This window comes from Calypte anna, chromosome 3 (genome assembly GCF_003957555.1).
Source record: "Calypte anna isolate BGI_N300 chromosome 3, bCalAnn1_v1.p, whole genome shotgun sequence".
Classification (NCBI taxonomy): Eukaryota; Metazoa; Chordata; class Aves; order Apodiformes; family Trochilidae; genus Calypte; species Calypte anna.
In genome coordinates, this window is record NC_044246.1 from 56,095,181 (window position 1) to 56,111,663 (window position 16,483).

Here is a 16,483-nt window from a genome sequence, read left to right on the forward strand (position 1 = left end):
CCACAAAATATATCAGACTCTGATTTCTGCTGATATAAATGTAGGAGGTTTTGGAATACAAAGAATACAGAGAAAAGTAACTGTTAGAATTTTGCATACTTTTAAAATTTTAATACTTTGGCATTTTTGTGAGCAATTTCACCAATCCCTATACTTCAGAAAACAAAGAAGGAAAGTGACAGCTTTTATAATCATGTCTGATTATGAACCTAAGATATGGCATATCAGATTATATTTTGGTTTAGTGTCTTTCCAGCAAAAAGCTTTATAGCATATAGTGACTGAAGTTGTTCTTGTAAATTGCTTTGGATTTGGATTATGACAAATTTGCTTAATTCTATATTGTACTGTGAAAAACCTGAGTCTTCTAAAATAAAACCCCTCAAAATTACAGTATGACTTAGGAGGAACAGATTTATTTTTTTTTAATAGACTTAATGTTCAAGTGAATAAAAATTTGATGTGATTACAAATCCAAAATCTATCTTTCATAGTTATTATTATATTTCCATATGCAAAGGATCCAAGTTCTGAAATGGCTTCTGATTTCTGCAGCTAGTTGAAGCTAGCAAGGATACTGATTTTATATGAGAAAGTGAAAGAATTTTCCTACTTAGATCACACTTCATCGCTGCTTATGAACACTAAATTTCAGGACTATCTTACTGAAAAATCCCAGGATCTTTAAGAAACAACACAAGATGTCCTGCTGTTTGGAAGTGTGATCAGCACTCAATACCTTTAGAAATTGGGCCACAAATTTATTTTCCTATGAACATAATCAAAATATGTATACTTCCATTTCAACTCTGAAATTACATCCAGAAAGACCATCAAAATATGTACTTTAAATATGTACATGAAATTTATTTAGTTGCCTGGTAAAAATGAGCATTTCTAAAGAAGTTCAGAAACAGATTTAAGCACAGAGATACTGTGTAGATGTAGAATGTCTACTGATGTAAAATGTCTTTCTGACCACAGGGTCAGCATCATAAGTCTTTAGTGATGGTATCAAAAATTATTCTAATTAATGTTCTGATCTGAAGTAATTCAGTCCTTAAATGATTTTTATGTGTCAGCTCACAAACCTAAGCAATTATTATAGCTCTTACTGTGATGAAACTCTGTTTATCTTCACATTCTGAACAGTTCTTTAGTACAAAGATTTTCCCCGGACATTTTGGTAGCTGGAAAAATAATTTCTGCATATTAAGTTCAGAAATTAAATGTTACTCACCCTGAAATAAAAATGTGCTAAACAGTACCCAGAATTCTGTTGCTGTTTTTGAATCAATCAAGGAAGAAGGCAAGTTGATTACTGTCAGAGAAGATTGCCATTATTTATTTGATCTTTGTTCAAGCAATTATTCTAGCATTCATTAGTTATTTTGATTGAAAGACACACATTTTCTAACACAAAAAATCTAAGAAGTCCTAATTCAGTGTTTGTATTATTTTTTTCTTTATATGCTTTAACACAGGTTCTTGATAACAAACCAGAAATATTTTCATTGAATAATTAACTTTATTAAAGCAAACCACAATTTCTTGCAAAACCTGAAATATTCCTTCCACTAGTTGTACTGCAGGTCAAGTTTCAGAAAGGTCCTAACATTTTTTATCAAATATTGTTTCCAGACACAGTGAAGGGTTTTGATGGTCCTTCAAGAATCCATTGAAATAAATATTCCTTCCATTACATAGAACACTAATTTATATATCAGTGTGATTTTACCTGCAAAACCTTTTCATATGAATATATCTTTCTAATTTATATCTGTAGAGAGGGTTAGATTTTTATAGAAAAAAAGCGACTTTTTTTTTGCAACATGTGGATACAGACTTCTACCATAAAGGCAGTTCCCTCTGTGACTAACATCACATATAAGGAACTTAAAGAATACTTGAACAACGACTTTATTTTAGTCCTTAATCTCCACTTGCAGAAGAAGAATTTTTTAGATTTTTTTTTTCTTTTCATCCTTAGATAGCAAAACACTGGTCCAGAGAAGATGTGGAGTCCCCATCCTTGACTATCGTTACGAATCAAGACCCTGAGCAATGTGACCTAATACTGTGGTTGGATAAGACTTTGTGGCTGGCCTTGCAGCTAACTGGGACCTTGGGGGCTGGGCCAGATAACTTACAGAAATTGTATCTCTTTTTTGATGTTGCTGCAATGGACTGTGCTTGCTGCTCCATATAATTTATTATGCACTTGCCCAAGTTTAGTCTCTATCTAGATGTTTAACTGACAGTAGGGCTGATTAAGTCTGGAAAAATGAAAATTTGAGTGTTGTGTATCTGCAACCAACTTTTTGAAACATTACCATAGAATGGTTTGGGTTGGGAGGAAACTTTAAAGGTCATTTGACAAACATATTAATAAAGTGGTATCTAATTCTAGCACCCGAGCTAGATCTAGTTCTAGAACTCAATACAAATGTCACTCTTTGGAGGAATTTTGTGTATAACTTTTTTTAATACACAAAACTTTTCATATTAAGTTTTATAACGAGGAAACTCACAAAACTGTAATGGACCATATGTACCATGTGAGGATCCAAAAACATAATTGACTTTGCTCTGTGGGTAAAAGCACGTAAGAGCTTAGCATCAGCTCAGGATTATATTACCAGCTGAAAGATGTAAACAGGGACTCACCCAGTAGCAATGTGTAGCTGCAAATGCCTGGTGAATGCAGCATTAGAGAAATGGAATCCTTCTGGGTTCGATAGCTATAAAATCAAAAGACAACAGCACCCAAACTAATTAGTGCTGTTTTCTTCAGCTGGGGACCTCCCATGATATAAAACAGACTACAAAAATCCTTAAAAGAGAGTGGAAACAGTTCCAAGTCTTGATTATCCTGAGTTTCTGAGAAGTCTAACTCTAGTTGAGAAAGCAAAGTGTTTTATGAATTTTTCATAAAAGAGATTTTTTTTCTCAGACCAGAAGTGCCTCCAGGAATTTCCTTTCCTAAACCAAGAGTGTTTTGCGTAAGAATTCTAACATTTTACAGATTTAGCTTCTATTTGCATACATTGTACTTAGAAGAATTTTCCATACTGGGGCTGACACAGTGAACGTGTGCCTAACACATGTTGACTGCACCCTCTATGCAACCATGGTATCATGGAAAATTTGGCTCCATTAATGGGAAGAAAATAAGTGTATCATGAAGATCCTTGCTATACATTTAATCATGTTTCTTTTATAACTGTGATTCTAAAACGATCATAAGCCAAACTGTTACTTGCCTAAATCATCCTGAATAGGATTTGCTGGAATTCCTGCTGCAAAATGAAGAAAAACATACTGTTTAAAGTAGATTTTCTAAAATCTGATTTATTTTCAGAATAATTTTGCATCAACAATTGTCTTTTAAAAATTCTCTTATTTAGAACGGAGAGGTCATGTAATGTCATCAGTGGAGTGACCAAATTATTTAGTAGATGCATTTGAAGTGAAAATCAAATACTTTGGGAATCATTAGCTACAAGAACCAAATAACTTTTTTCTCTCACTGATAAACACAATTGTACTTAGCAGTTGTTTTTCTCTGATCCAAAATGAACATTAAAAAAACCAACTCTTTAGAAAAGAATTTAAACAATTCTGCACTCATTTTTATATTGTTTTATTCTAATCCTCACAAGTCTTACTTAAAGACTTCAGTTATGTGTGCTCAGAGGTCTAAAAGGAAATCTACTGCCAAAAAAAGATTTTTGCAAATTTTCAGGTCTAAGTACATGTTAAATATTCAGGATTACTTCAGCTGAAGGGATTTTTGGTATTTTTAACACTCCCAGATCGTCAAGTCACCCACTGGACTAGGAAAAACTTCCTTTCTTTCACAGAATGACATCAGCTACATATCTGATGTGCCTCAGTTTTCCAAGCTTCCCTTTTGCACAGATTTTCTAAGATACCCTAACTGGACAAGAGGGAGCTCAGTTTCACTATCCTAGAGCTCTGTCCCTAGCATGTCAACATGTTCTCAGGTCGAGCATGCCATGACTGAGCTCTGCTGGCCTTGCATTACATAATTTAACATCTATCCTTCACCTAACTGCTAATCATTAAAAGAATAATTTGCCTGAATATGACCAAATGTACTTAAACTATCGCAGGTAGTTTGCTAACAGACAGTATGATACCACAAATGTATTTCCCTTATGAAACCAGGCCAAATCTCATTAGAAATCTGTTTCCATGGACAGGGATTTTTTTTTTTTTATTTGTCTGTTATTAGTAGTAGCACTGTGTCATTTAAATCATCATGATTCAATAACTTTGAATTATGGAACATCAATGTATCTCATAACACAGCATATCCTTGTACACTTATCTGCACGTAGCTTTAGGAAAAAAGAATGACCCACTCAGCCACTAGTTTCTGAGTTTGCAAAAAACTTTGGAATATAAATAGCTGCAAATAGTTATTGGTGTTTGAGTGTGTTCTTCGAAGTATGCACGCAGAAGTCATGGCTTTTAAAAGTTGTGATTGAAAGTAGTAAGTACTGGCTTTTTACATATACACATTGACTATATCTGAATTTAGATATTCATTGTCTGTATACAATTAGTTGCTTGCATGAACAGGAAACATCTGGCATATGATCCAATGAGACTATGCAAAATAATTTGGATTAAAATGGCATTTAAATGAGGTTGAGCTATTCAGCACTACAAGAAGTATTCTGGAGACAGCTTGTTACTGAAAGTGAACTGAATAACCTTTTACTGCCTGACAGCTCCTGAGACAAGATTTATCCAGGCTCATCCAAAAATATCTGGCCATCTTTTATTTTTGCCCATGTACTGGAGACAAGATGAGGAAACAAGGTGTCCTGGTTTGGGCCAGGATAAAGGTGATTTTCTGTCTTGTACTTTTGCTTTTAGCTAAGTCTCTTGTAAGCAGCTGCACTTGCTGAAATTAACAGCAAGTTTCTCAGACAGTGTGTGCTTCTAGGACTGATAACACTTGATGTTTATAGTTACTGCTAGAGACTGGTGTGCAGAGCCAAGGACACTGCTCAGCTCTGAGGAAAACTTTTACCCTCCAGAAGGAGTAAAGAGGTCCCACCTGCAGCCCTCCTTTGGGGAGGAACAGACAAGATAGATGCCAGAACTGACCAAACAGAGTATTCCATCCCATATAAGTCATACTCAGTATAAATTTGAGGGATCACGAGGGCCAAGCCAGATTTCCTGCTTCCAGCTTCCAGCTGCCTGCCCTTCCTGCCTTTCCTGCTTCCCTTCCTTCCCCTGGCATCCTGGAAGGATTCCGTCCGTTCGTCTGCCTGTGGTCCTGATCCGTGCCAGCCCATATCTGTGTGTTCCTGCCTCCAGCTCCCGACTGCTGCCGACTCCAGGAGTCCAGCCTGGACTTTCCCAGTGCTGCCCTGCAGCCTCGGTGGTGACGTGAGAGTTATTGGGGGAAAGGGGGGAAGAATGTGGTATCCATTTTCCTGTATATTTGTATATATTTAGTAATTTTTCCTATTTATCATTACTGTTTCATTAAAGTTGTGTAGTTTAGTTTCCAACCCATAAGTCTCTCTCCCTTATTCTCTCTCCTTTCTTTATCAATGAGGAGAGAGAGATTAATAGAGAGCGTCTGTTACTCGGTTTAATTGCTGGGCCAGTGTTAAACCGTGACACAAGGATATAAGGTATTAGAGAGCATCTGTACAGGTAGTAGTCTCATAAAAGAACCTATTTCTTTTCTAAGCAATGCAAAAAAGCAAAAGTATACTAGGTTTAAGTCATATTTGCACTCAGTTCGAGCCTTTCCAAATGGACATATGTCACAACAGCAGACATAAATTTAATTTCACTGATTTATAATAAAATGTATTATTTTGGTATTAGATCTTAGTTTTCTTAAAACTGAAGAACTTTTATGTTGAGACATATATACTCTCAGGGAAGTCAAGAGACTATTAAACTACTTGAATTACCTCACAGTAAAAGGCAGGCTGTGTGGGGATTTACACCTTTTTATTCACATTCTTAATTGCAGATACATTTTTTAACTGGCATGCAATATGGGAGTAGCATGCAAGTATACCTTATGTGATATGTGGTTATCGGACTACTAACTTAAAAACTAAATTCAGTAGGCATGACTGAGGCTGAAGGGGAAATTTTTTTTTCCATGTGAGTGAAGTTCTTGACATCAAAAAGGAGGACAATAAAATAGAAAAATGGGTTTACAGTTCTGTCTTGTGCTACAGTTAGGTGTAGTGGCTATTTTTTTTTTAAGCCAAAATTAATATCAATAAGTTTTATTAATAACTCCAATTTACATTATGTCTGCAGATAATGCATATATTTATGATAAAGACCCTGATTCTGGCAAGGGGATTCTGAGCTTGGATATCTGCTGGTTGCTGGTTTGCATTTCAGTTACAGCTGCGTTACAGACAACGTAAACTGAAAACCTCTAAAGTTAATCTTGTTTTGGCAACAGTGGTAACAAAATTTTTGGAGAAGATAGTGGGACTGTTGCACTTTAATCAGAGCATTAATTTTAAAATAACATTACTAAAGGAGGGAAAGGAAAAAAGAGAAAATGTTTTCCACCGTAGGTACTGGAAAAGCATGCTGAGTGGCAAAGAGGAACTGAAAGATTTTGTACCACATCTGGAGGAAAACACAATGTGTTTGGCTGGGGACACATTCAGAATATGTATCCATTTGCACAACTATAGGGCCAAGCAGCTCATACTACTTCTGGACAAGCCAGTGGGGGAAAAAACCCACATTTTTTCACAGGCCACTTATATGCCATATAACCTGATTTAGTTAAAGAGAAAGCATATTGTAGGGGAAGAGCATTTTGACTTCTAGATTAAGAAAACTAACCATAAAGGATCTATTATTATGCATAAATTAATGGTATGCTTCTCACTATCATTTTTCTTCTAAATTTGAAGAACCAACATAGAGTAAATATCTATCAAAGTTATTGAAGCTCACTGCATTTTTTTTTAATTATTATTATTCCTTCCTGCTACATAAATATTCTTTGACTGAAGAAAAATAGTATTTCGCTTCTTTAAGTTTTAAAATTTTTTGCAGTACTCTTCAGATGAAACAGATTTGAGTCTGTGAAGCCTAGAATCATCATTTTATGCACGTTATAGTCTCAATATCAGAAACATCAAGAGATGCCTCCACATTATTTTTCCTAGAAGTGACCTGAAGGTACATGTTTAATGAAAACAAAAAGAATAGATCAATCTTTGTGCTTGTGCAATCTCTTGTATGGTTTCTGGAACTATAATGTGCTACTGTTTTGGGGTTTTGGACACATATCCTGTAGAATCATAGGTTGTTTTAGGTGAGAAGGGACCTTAAAGATTATCTAGTTCAATGCCCCTGCATTTACTGGGACACCTCCCACTCGACCAGCTTGGTCAAAGCCCCATCCAGCCTGGTCTTCAATGCTTCCAGGGAGGAAGCAGCCACAACATCCCTGGGCAACCTGTTTCAGTGTCTCACCATCCTCACAGGAAATAATTTCTTCCTAATGTCTATCACAAATCTACCTGCTTTCAGCTTGAAATTGTTCTGTCACATCCTATCACTACCTACATCAGTAAAAAGTCTCTCCCCAGCTTTACTGTAGGCCCTCTTTCAGGTATTAGGAGGATGCTATGAAGCCTCCTTGGAGTCTTCTCTTCTCCAGGCTGAACACCCTTAACTCTCAGCCTGTCTTCATAGGAGAGGTGCTCCAGTCTTCTGATCGTCTTTGATCATCATCTCTGGACTTGTTCCAACAATTCCATGTCCTTCTTGTATTAGGGGATATAGATCTGGGCACAGTACTGCAGATGTGATCTCACAAAAACTGAGTAGAGGGGCAGAATCACCTCCCCCAAAGTTCTGCTCATGCTTGTTTTGATGCAGCCTAGGGTACGGTTGGGTTTCTGGGTGCAAGTGCACATTGCTGGCTCATATTGAGTTTCTCATCAACCAACATTCTCAAGTTCTTCTCTTTAGGATTGCTCTCTATCGATTCTAGACTCAGCCTGTCACTGTGATTTGGATTGTCCCAACCCATGTTCAGGACCTTGCACTTGGTCTTATTGAACTTCATTAAATTGGCATGGGCCCATCTGTCAAGACTGTCAAGGTCCCTCTGGATGGCATCCCTTCCACTCAGCCTGTTGATCTCACCAAACAGCTACTTCTTTGGCAAATTTTCTGAGGGTGCACTCAATACCACTGTCCAGGTCTTAGGTTTTTTTCCATTTTATAAAACAGATAATATTATAATTGTTCCTGTTTTCCAGTGAGTGAGAACTGCACCTCAGTTGCCTTTCCCCTCATACAGTCAGACAAGCTTTGAAAGGGCATGTTTATTGAAGTAACATGTTTCTATCTGGGCATGTTATTTTAAAGTTAGATGTTCTTCCCTTCATGAAGATGCACATTTTTTCTTAATTTTTTCTTGATTGATATGTCCTTACTGGGTAGCAAACGAAGATATTTTGCATGGATTTTCTGAATGAATTTAAACAACTGAGCTGGACTAATTAAACGGTTAGTAGGAAATGTGTTCACTCTGGCTAACGTATCAGTATTTACTATCTTAACAGTCTGTACTGAGGAACAGATTTAATAGAAGTCCTTCAATCTTATAGTTGATTTTGACTCACTGTGTCTTCCATGAGTCATCTTAGGATGATTTTCTATCCTTTACTGTATGCATATGGTTTACAAATGTAAACCATTTGTTAAATGAAATGACTGCAAATATAAAATTCCCATTCTTCAGGAGACCACAGTGAGTTATATATGTTGAAGCAACATTCGGTTTATAAATATGGGTTAAGAGTTTTGAACCCTCAACTTAAAGTACAAATTATTCCATTTCACTGGCAAATATTTCATATGTTCAGAGATTTAAAAAAATGGATCAGTTGACATCTGAATTGCTTACTAAAAATGAAGAAGCAACCAAAATTACGTTCCTGTGGCAAGAGGTATAGATAGAAAAGTTCATAACGCACACAACAGGTTAGATAGAAAATTATACATTTTAATTTTTTTTTTAATTTGCTATACTTTAAAAGTTGTTAGCCAGTTGCAAAGGGAAGACACCAGATATTCTTCACCATCAAGCTCAGTTGATTCCTAACCCAAACAAATTTTCCAAGTCTTTCAAGAATTTTTATCTAGATGCAGATCTGACTACTTGCTTAGTCAAGAAGATGCTTTCTTCTCCCAGCTGGAGCTGGCAGAGCTTCATGCAATTTCCTGCTCCCACTGTGTGAATGCTCACTGTTTCACTGTCACTTGCTCTTCCTTTCCAGAACAGAAATAATTCAAGTAGTAAAAGACCTTAACAAACTATTGTAGCTGTTACAGTAAAAGCATGTAGAAACACAGAGGAAATAACATAGCTCATATTCCAAAAGAACAAAAAGAAACATTGCCAGTCTCCCAGTCAATATTATAGAACTACTATGGTCTTAATGTCTCCCTTATATCTATTACCTTTAAACTAATTTGCTAGTCATTTCCATCACTCAATACTTACCTAATTTTAGGTGGTCTATAACTATTTCATCTAAATTGATTTTTTTTTTTTTGAAACCTGAGGGATTCAGCATATTTAATAATAATAATAAAGAAATAACAATTATGTAGATGAAGTGTATTTTTTTTCAGCAAGCAAATCTTATCACTGAAAAAGTCTTACCAAGTTTAGCAGCATCAGGTACTTTAGCCTGGGGAAACTACTTGTTTTTCAAAGGTAACGAGCAGACTGAAAAGTGAAGGAAAACCCGAATATTAATAGAAACTAATTTCACTTCCATTGAATTCTACAACAAGTTTCCCATTGGTTTTAAAGGAAAGAGAATTGATTATATAGGGGACAAGAGGATTTTGAAGAAATTAATTAGTCTTTCTACTAAAGTTTTAAAACTGCTTTTTCCCAGTCTTAATCTTTCAGTTATTTTGGGGAAAAACCAAATCTTATTAAAATTTGAAAGGGAAAATTTAACTCTAAACATCCCTCAATTCACTCTCTACTTCTTGGCACTATTTCTTTGTGATCTGTTATCATATTATCTTTTAGGTAGTCAGTATAGATACACTAGATAAAAGTTTTAAGGAGTAGGAAACAGTTGTGATATCAGTTCTCAAATAATAGAGAATATCGTTAGTTTGTCAGGAAAATTTTTATATGTATAGAGAGAACAGTAACAGACAGTAATTAATAATGGGTCTTTACCAACATTTCTCACTGATTAGACTTAAAAACCCAAACATTCTTGTCTTCCTAAGAAAAAACTGAAGGAGAGAAAGAATAGAAAAAATAAATAAAAAAGAAAAATTGCAAAGGAATTTTCATGCTGAAACAATTTTAAATACAAACACAGGTGAAAAAGTGTTCCTTTATAGCTTCAACAGTATTTTTTTTCTCTGTATTCTTCTCTTATATTCTCTTATAAAAAAAAAAATCCTCCTTGTATCTTGTCTAAATCTATACTCTACTAAAGCCATTACCACAACAGTCCCAGATACAAAGCTTATCCCCCTCTTTCTGTAGGAGTCCTTTAATTTCTGAAATGCAGCATTAAGGTTTCTCCAGAGCCTTCTCTCCTCCAGGCTAAGTAATGCCAACTTTCTCAGTTTGTCCTCAACACAAGAGGACCTCCAGCCCTCTCGTAATTTTTGTGGCCCTCCTCTGGACCTTCTCCAACAGGTTCAGGTCTATCCTGTGCTGAGGGCTCCAGAACTAGATGAAGAACTCCAGGTGGAGTCTCAAAAGAGCAGAGTAAAGAAGGAGAATTGCCTGCCTCAACCTGATGATAACACTTCTTTCAATTCATCCCAGCATGTGGCTGGATTTCTGGAGAACAACTGTTAGGAAGTTGAAGGAAAACAATTTTGCTTATGTGAATTTAGTGAGAACAAGACTAGACTACAGAATGCAGGAGGTTTCAGGGTCATGATTAAAACTGCATAACTATTATTTTAGTCGGCAATTCATTATGCACAGGAGAAGCTCAGTCACAGATGTGCTAAAGCATATTTCAGTGATTGCTTGTTTTAGAGCTGATAACAGATGCTGTTAAAAAATGTTTTGTTTTGGAGAAAGTACAATGTGAGGAAAGTTACTTTCAGTAATCAGAAAATCTCATGGAAGTACTAAATAATGAGAAAACAATAGCAAAATCAACAATTAAATATGACTACTCCTACCAGAAGACTCACATGAAACAAGCTGACAACAATATTAGAAGAATGTTATTTCCAGAAGTAACTATATGCAGCTCCTATTCACATGGATTTTATGTAGTTCCAGAGGATCTAGAGGATCCAGGACATTTGCAGAACACATTGTGTAAAGCTTACAGGTCTTTTTGTTTTCCTGTCATCTTTCCCAGTGCCCTACAATTTCAATGTTGATATGTCATGTGAAAGTACAATACTGATTTCTGAAAAATCCCCCCTGATTTCCTAAGGGGTGAGTTTCTCTACAAAGAAAACAAATGTAGGTTTCAACTCTTTCATAGGGAGCTTTTACTGACATTCTTCATTCACCTTATCATATCAGGAGATCAAGAACATAAAAAGACACAAGATGAAGTTCAAAAAACGGTATTTGCAGGAAAGAGTAGAAGCACTGTGCCTGTACGTGGTCTGGCCTGGGTGGAAATAACTTTCTGAATATCATCACAGTGCTGAGATTTGTATTGTTGCTAGAAAGGTGTTGATAAACCAGAAATGTTTCAATTACTGCTGAGCAGTGCTGGCACAGGATCAGGGCTGTCTTGCCAACCTCACTCCTCTCCCAAGTCCCGTAGGCTGTGGGTGGTCAAGAGGTTGGGAGGGGATACAGACTAGACAGCTGACCCAAAATGACCAAAAGGATATTTCATACTGTCATGCACAGCAATAAAAGATAAGTAAGGGGAGGGAAAATGGTGGAGTGGATGTATTCATTATAACTGGTTAAAAGCCTGTTCCTCAGCTCATTTAGACACCAACAAGACTGTAGTCAAACTGAAACAATTAAGAATTCATGGATGAATACTTCAAGTGAAGTTCATTTATTCCTCATGCTTTACAGTATTTTGATTAGTTGGAGATTAGATCACAGCCCTTAAAAGGGTTATGGTAACTGTGGCAAGCAAGGCTGGAATATGTGTCTGGATTCACTTGTAGCTGATAACTATATTTCAATTGGAAATATGTTAATCATGTTGCTATGGCAAATATTGTAATACAGAAACAAAATTAATTTCTGCGGAATCATAGAAAAGTTCTTATTTGCATCATTTGGAACTCATTTAACTTTAAGCTTTTCAAGTAAATTTTAACCAAACAATATACTCGCTACACCATGCATAGGGGTATTGCCAGCTCAGGACATCAAGAATAAAACTGAATAACAGATCTATTTAATCAAAGAAAAAAAAAGGTAGGAAAAACCCCCCATACTAAACCAAACCAAACCACAACAAACCAAACCACCAACAGCTAAGCATCTCTGAAACATTAAATTTCTACTTATATATGCTTTTGTACATTCACAATTACTAACCATTCAAACACTAGAAAACAGAGGGTGAATAAATAGAATCTAATCTTTGAATGATATTTGTTGTTTTTCTGATTAAGAAATTATAGTTTTCTTAGACACCGTAAACGAATCTTTTTCTCTTGAACTGACATCTGGTGGAATTACTGAGGGGATGAATTATTGTCTCTTGATCATCATAAATCTATAAGTAATTCTGAATAGGTCTTCACTAAAATCCAGTTCACTCTTCTGTTGCTGCATATTCACTGACATTAATTTTAAAAAGTGCTTATTATTGACTTAGTTATTCTCACTGACATCAATAAAATTTAAAATTATCTTTTAAGTCCTAGTGAACTTATTTCACTAGTTTCAAAGAAGGAGGGAAATATATATGGGGATTTGAATAAAATATATATTTAATACAGCCTCTTTTTCAGTGATATTTCCTATTAAATAACTTTTTTATATAAAGTACCTTAATCTGTAGTCCTTCTGCCAAGACTTTGCCTTGTCAACTGAATCTTAACTTCTGTATTCCAGATGAAAAGGAATTTTAAAATGAAGCATGCAATCAGATTATAAATAAAATGTAACCATTTTAATGGGCATTAATTTTTATACAGTACTAATTCCTGCTTAAGGAATTAATTTTGCATAAGTAAGGACACTTTCTTTTCCTTGAAGTTTAAATAAGTAGCATTTGCAATTAAAAAAAGGAAAACAAAAACATAAAATGTGTCAGTATATATATTTTTTACATAGAGCATTTAGAGGAATTTAGGCATCCCAATGTAAAAGCTATTTTACAATAAAATTGATACTGAGCTCTCTAACAAGCAGTAGACATCAAATTAAGTGTGCATATTCTTATGTGCTTCCCTCTCTGTGTTTCACATGATAAAACACTAGTACATTTTTTTGCCTCTTTCCTCTTTTGGCTTTATCTGTACTCACAGTCTTATTTTTTGGTAGATTATTCTTATTAAAAGAAGAAACTTGTAAAGTTCAGTTTTTCTGTTTTAGTTGTGTTTAGAAAGGGGTACTATAGGATAGGATAGGATAGGATAGGATAGGATAGGATAGGATAGGATAGGATAAGATAGGATAGGATAAGACAGGACTATTTTAAGTGGAAGGGACTTACAAGGATCATCATAACCAACAGTCTGACAAATCCGGGACAGACCATAAATTAAAGCATTTAATTAAGAGCATTGTCCAAATGTCCTTTAAACACTGGCAGGATTGGTGCATCAGTCACCCTTCTAAGAAGCCTATTCCAGTTTTTGACTAACCTTTCAATGTAGAAATGTTTCCCAATATCCAGTCTAAACCTCCCCTGCTGCAGCTTTGAACCATTCCCACATGTCCCATCACTGGATTCTAGGGAGAAGAGATCAGCACCTACTTCTTCATGAAGATGTAGAGAGCCATGAGGTCAACCTCAGACTCCTTCTCTCCAAACTAGACAATCCCAGAACATTCTTTCCAGCCCTTTTAATGGCTTTGTTCCCCTCGTTTGGATGCATGCAAATATGTAATCACCTACGAACTCCCACTTCTTTAAGCATACAGTGTTTCTATGAGTGTTTCTATGATCTCAATTTGATCTAAGATGCTAATCAAAATCACAGCCCTGGGCAAACCAGCAATAGTTTTCTGGATTTCTGGTCACCTTTTGTGACCTGATTCAAATATGTCCTTGTTTATCCTTCTGAACAGTGTCATTAGTTACCCTTAACCTGAACTGGTGATTTTTCGCTTTTCTGGTTGGTTGGATACATTAATGGTATCTGAAAGATGTGAGTTTTTCTTTTGAGGGATGAATATTGAGGATTTTTATATAAAGAAAGGAAAGAAGTTTAAAAACTCTCCAATAAACACTAAAATCAGACCATTTATTTCAGTAAAAGTTATAATTTAAAGTTGACATTTCTTTACTAGCAGCTAAAATGGAAAATGATTATTCTTTAAAGACTCACTGAAGCTGTTAGAAATATCAAATAGCTTTATGTTAAATATTCTTATATAAATTAAAGTTATTAATATTATTAAGTCATTAAATTGTAGTTTCTAGTGTCTGGACACAAGCATAAATAAAACAATATCCTCTATTTTTAAAAAAATACATGACCTCTTTAACTGAAACATATTACATCATGTCCTATAAACCATGTATACCACCATATTTAATGAGATAAATCTGGTTTTGAACATTCCACACGTCAGTTACACCTTCTTCTTCCTAAGTCACAGCAGTTAAATGTATGCAGGTCGAAATCTGCCATTCTGGAAGCCCTCAGTAAAAATCAATATCCAAGCAATGTCTGCAAGAAAAAGATATTTAAGCAGGATTGATTTATCTTTTTTTTTTTTTTTTTTTTTTTCCAGTTGTCTTGTAGGAGTTTGTAAGGTATTCTGACTTAGCTAGAAAAAAATAATATTAAAGCCAATAAAATACGAATGGAACCATCCTCAAATGATGAAGGTAAGGAGTCTTGAAATTAATTGAGAAAATCTCTTTCCTTAATATCTCTGCTTTGCCTGGCACAATGGTAGCTGCCCACACACCACTCACTCAGGGCACTGGTGTGAGACATCTCTGACAGGAAGTTTATATGCAGATCCTTGCCCTTTTATTAATCCACTTTTTTTTATCAGCTCTTCTTTTCAATTTTATGTGATGGTTCTTTAAGCTTGAGAGGCACTGGCCCCACTACTTTTAGAAGGAAGGAATAAACAGCATTACATCAGCATTACATGTGCCTACATCAGAAACTTGGTTCAGAGCAGGAGCTTAGTTTTGAAGCTCTGACTGTCTACATTTACCAAGCAAGGGGCTGAGTTCTCAATGTGATTTTAATGCAGAAAAAATAGATTATATTCATGGGAAACTAAATTGAGAGCTCTGTTCAAAAACTGCTTCAGTACTCATGAGCTCCTTGGTCTTTGAACCAGTGGAGGCCGTGGTCCCCCAGGACTGTGAAATGTACCTGGGGTGACCCCTCTAGAGGTCTCACAACAACCTGGAAGGTTTCTAAAGCAATATAAAGGGACAGAAACTGTGGTCCTGCTTATCCTCTTCTGACAGACTTCATTCTTCTGACTGTTGCTTCTATCTCATTCATCTGCTCTCACTCTTTTCAGGAGCCTTTTTCTGCTGCCATCTGGCCTTCTTTGTTTTGCTATCTCTCCTTTGATCGTACTGAACCTCTTAGTGTTCAGATGAACTTTTTATAACCTTTAAATTTATTAATTTTCTACTTTTTTGTATGTTTCTGCCACGTTGATGCTATTAATTACATCGCTCCGAAAATTCAGGTAAATTCAAGGAACCTTTGGCAGTATCAGGGGTTGTTAATCTCATTACTGCCTCTGGGTTTGAAAGAACTGTTGCAGCAGCAATGGCGCAAAACTCGGTACAATGATGCTGGTGTTCTTGAAACCATGCTTTGGAGATGTATGCTTTTTCCTTGAAAAGCAATTGAGAGGTCTTTGGTTGGACATATAACATAGAAAGTAGCTCAAGCTTCTTCACTGGGGTGTCTGGGCTGTGAAATATAAAAACACAGAGGAATACAAAGCCCTGTTTTTGCAGAAGACACCTGTGAAGCTACATCTTATACCTATTGCCTGAAATGACCTGCACCAGCAACCCCTTGTACCAGTGCTCTCAACTTCAACTCTCTCAGTGCCCTCATTGCTGCAAAGTGTCCCATGGACAGGCATGATCAACCATTTAGAGATAAACACATACAGGAGTACAGTTCCCATACAAGCATTGCATCTACACAAACATCACTCACATGAGAATAAACAATACAAATTCTCTGTTTAATGCCTGCATCCTGTTCTGTCTTCCAGGCTAATCAGTCGTGGGACCCACTAGTGGATCTTATTCATAGGTCTCTCTGGTATCTGTTT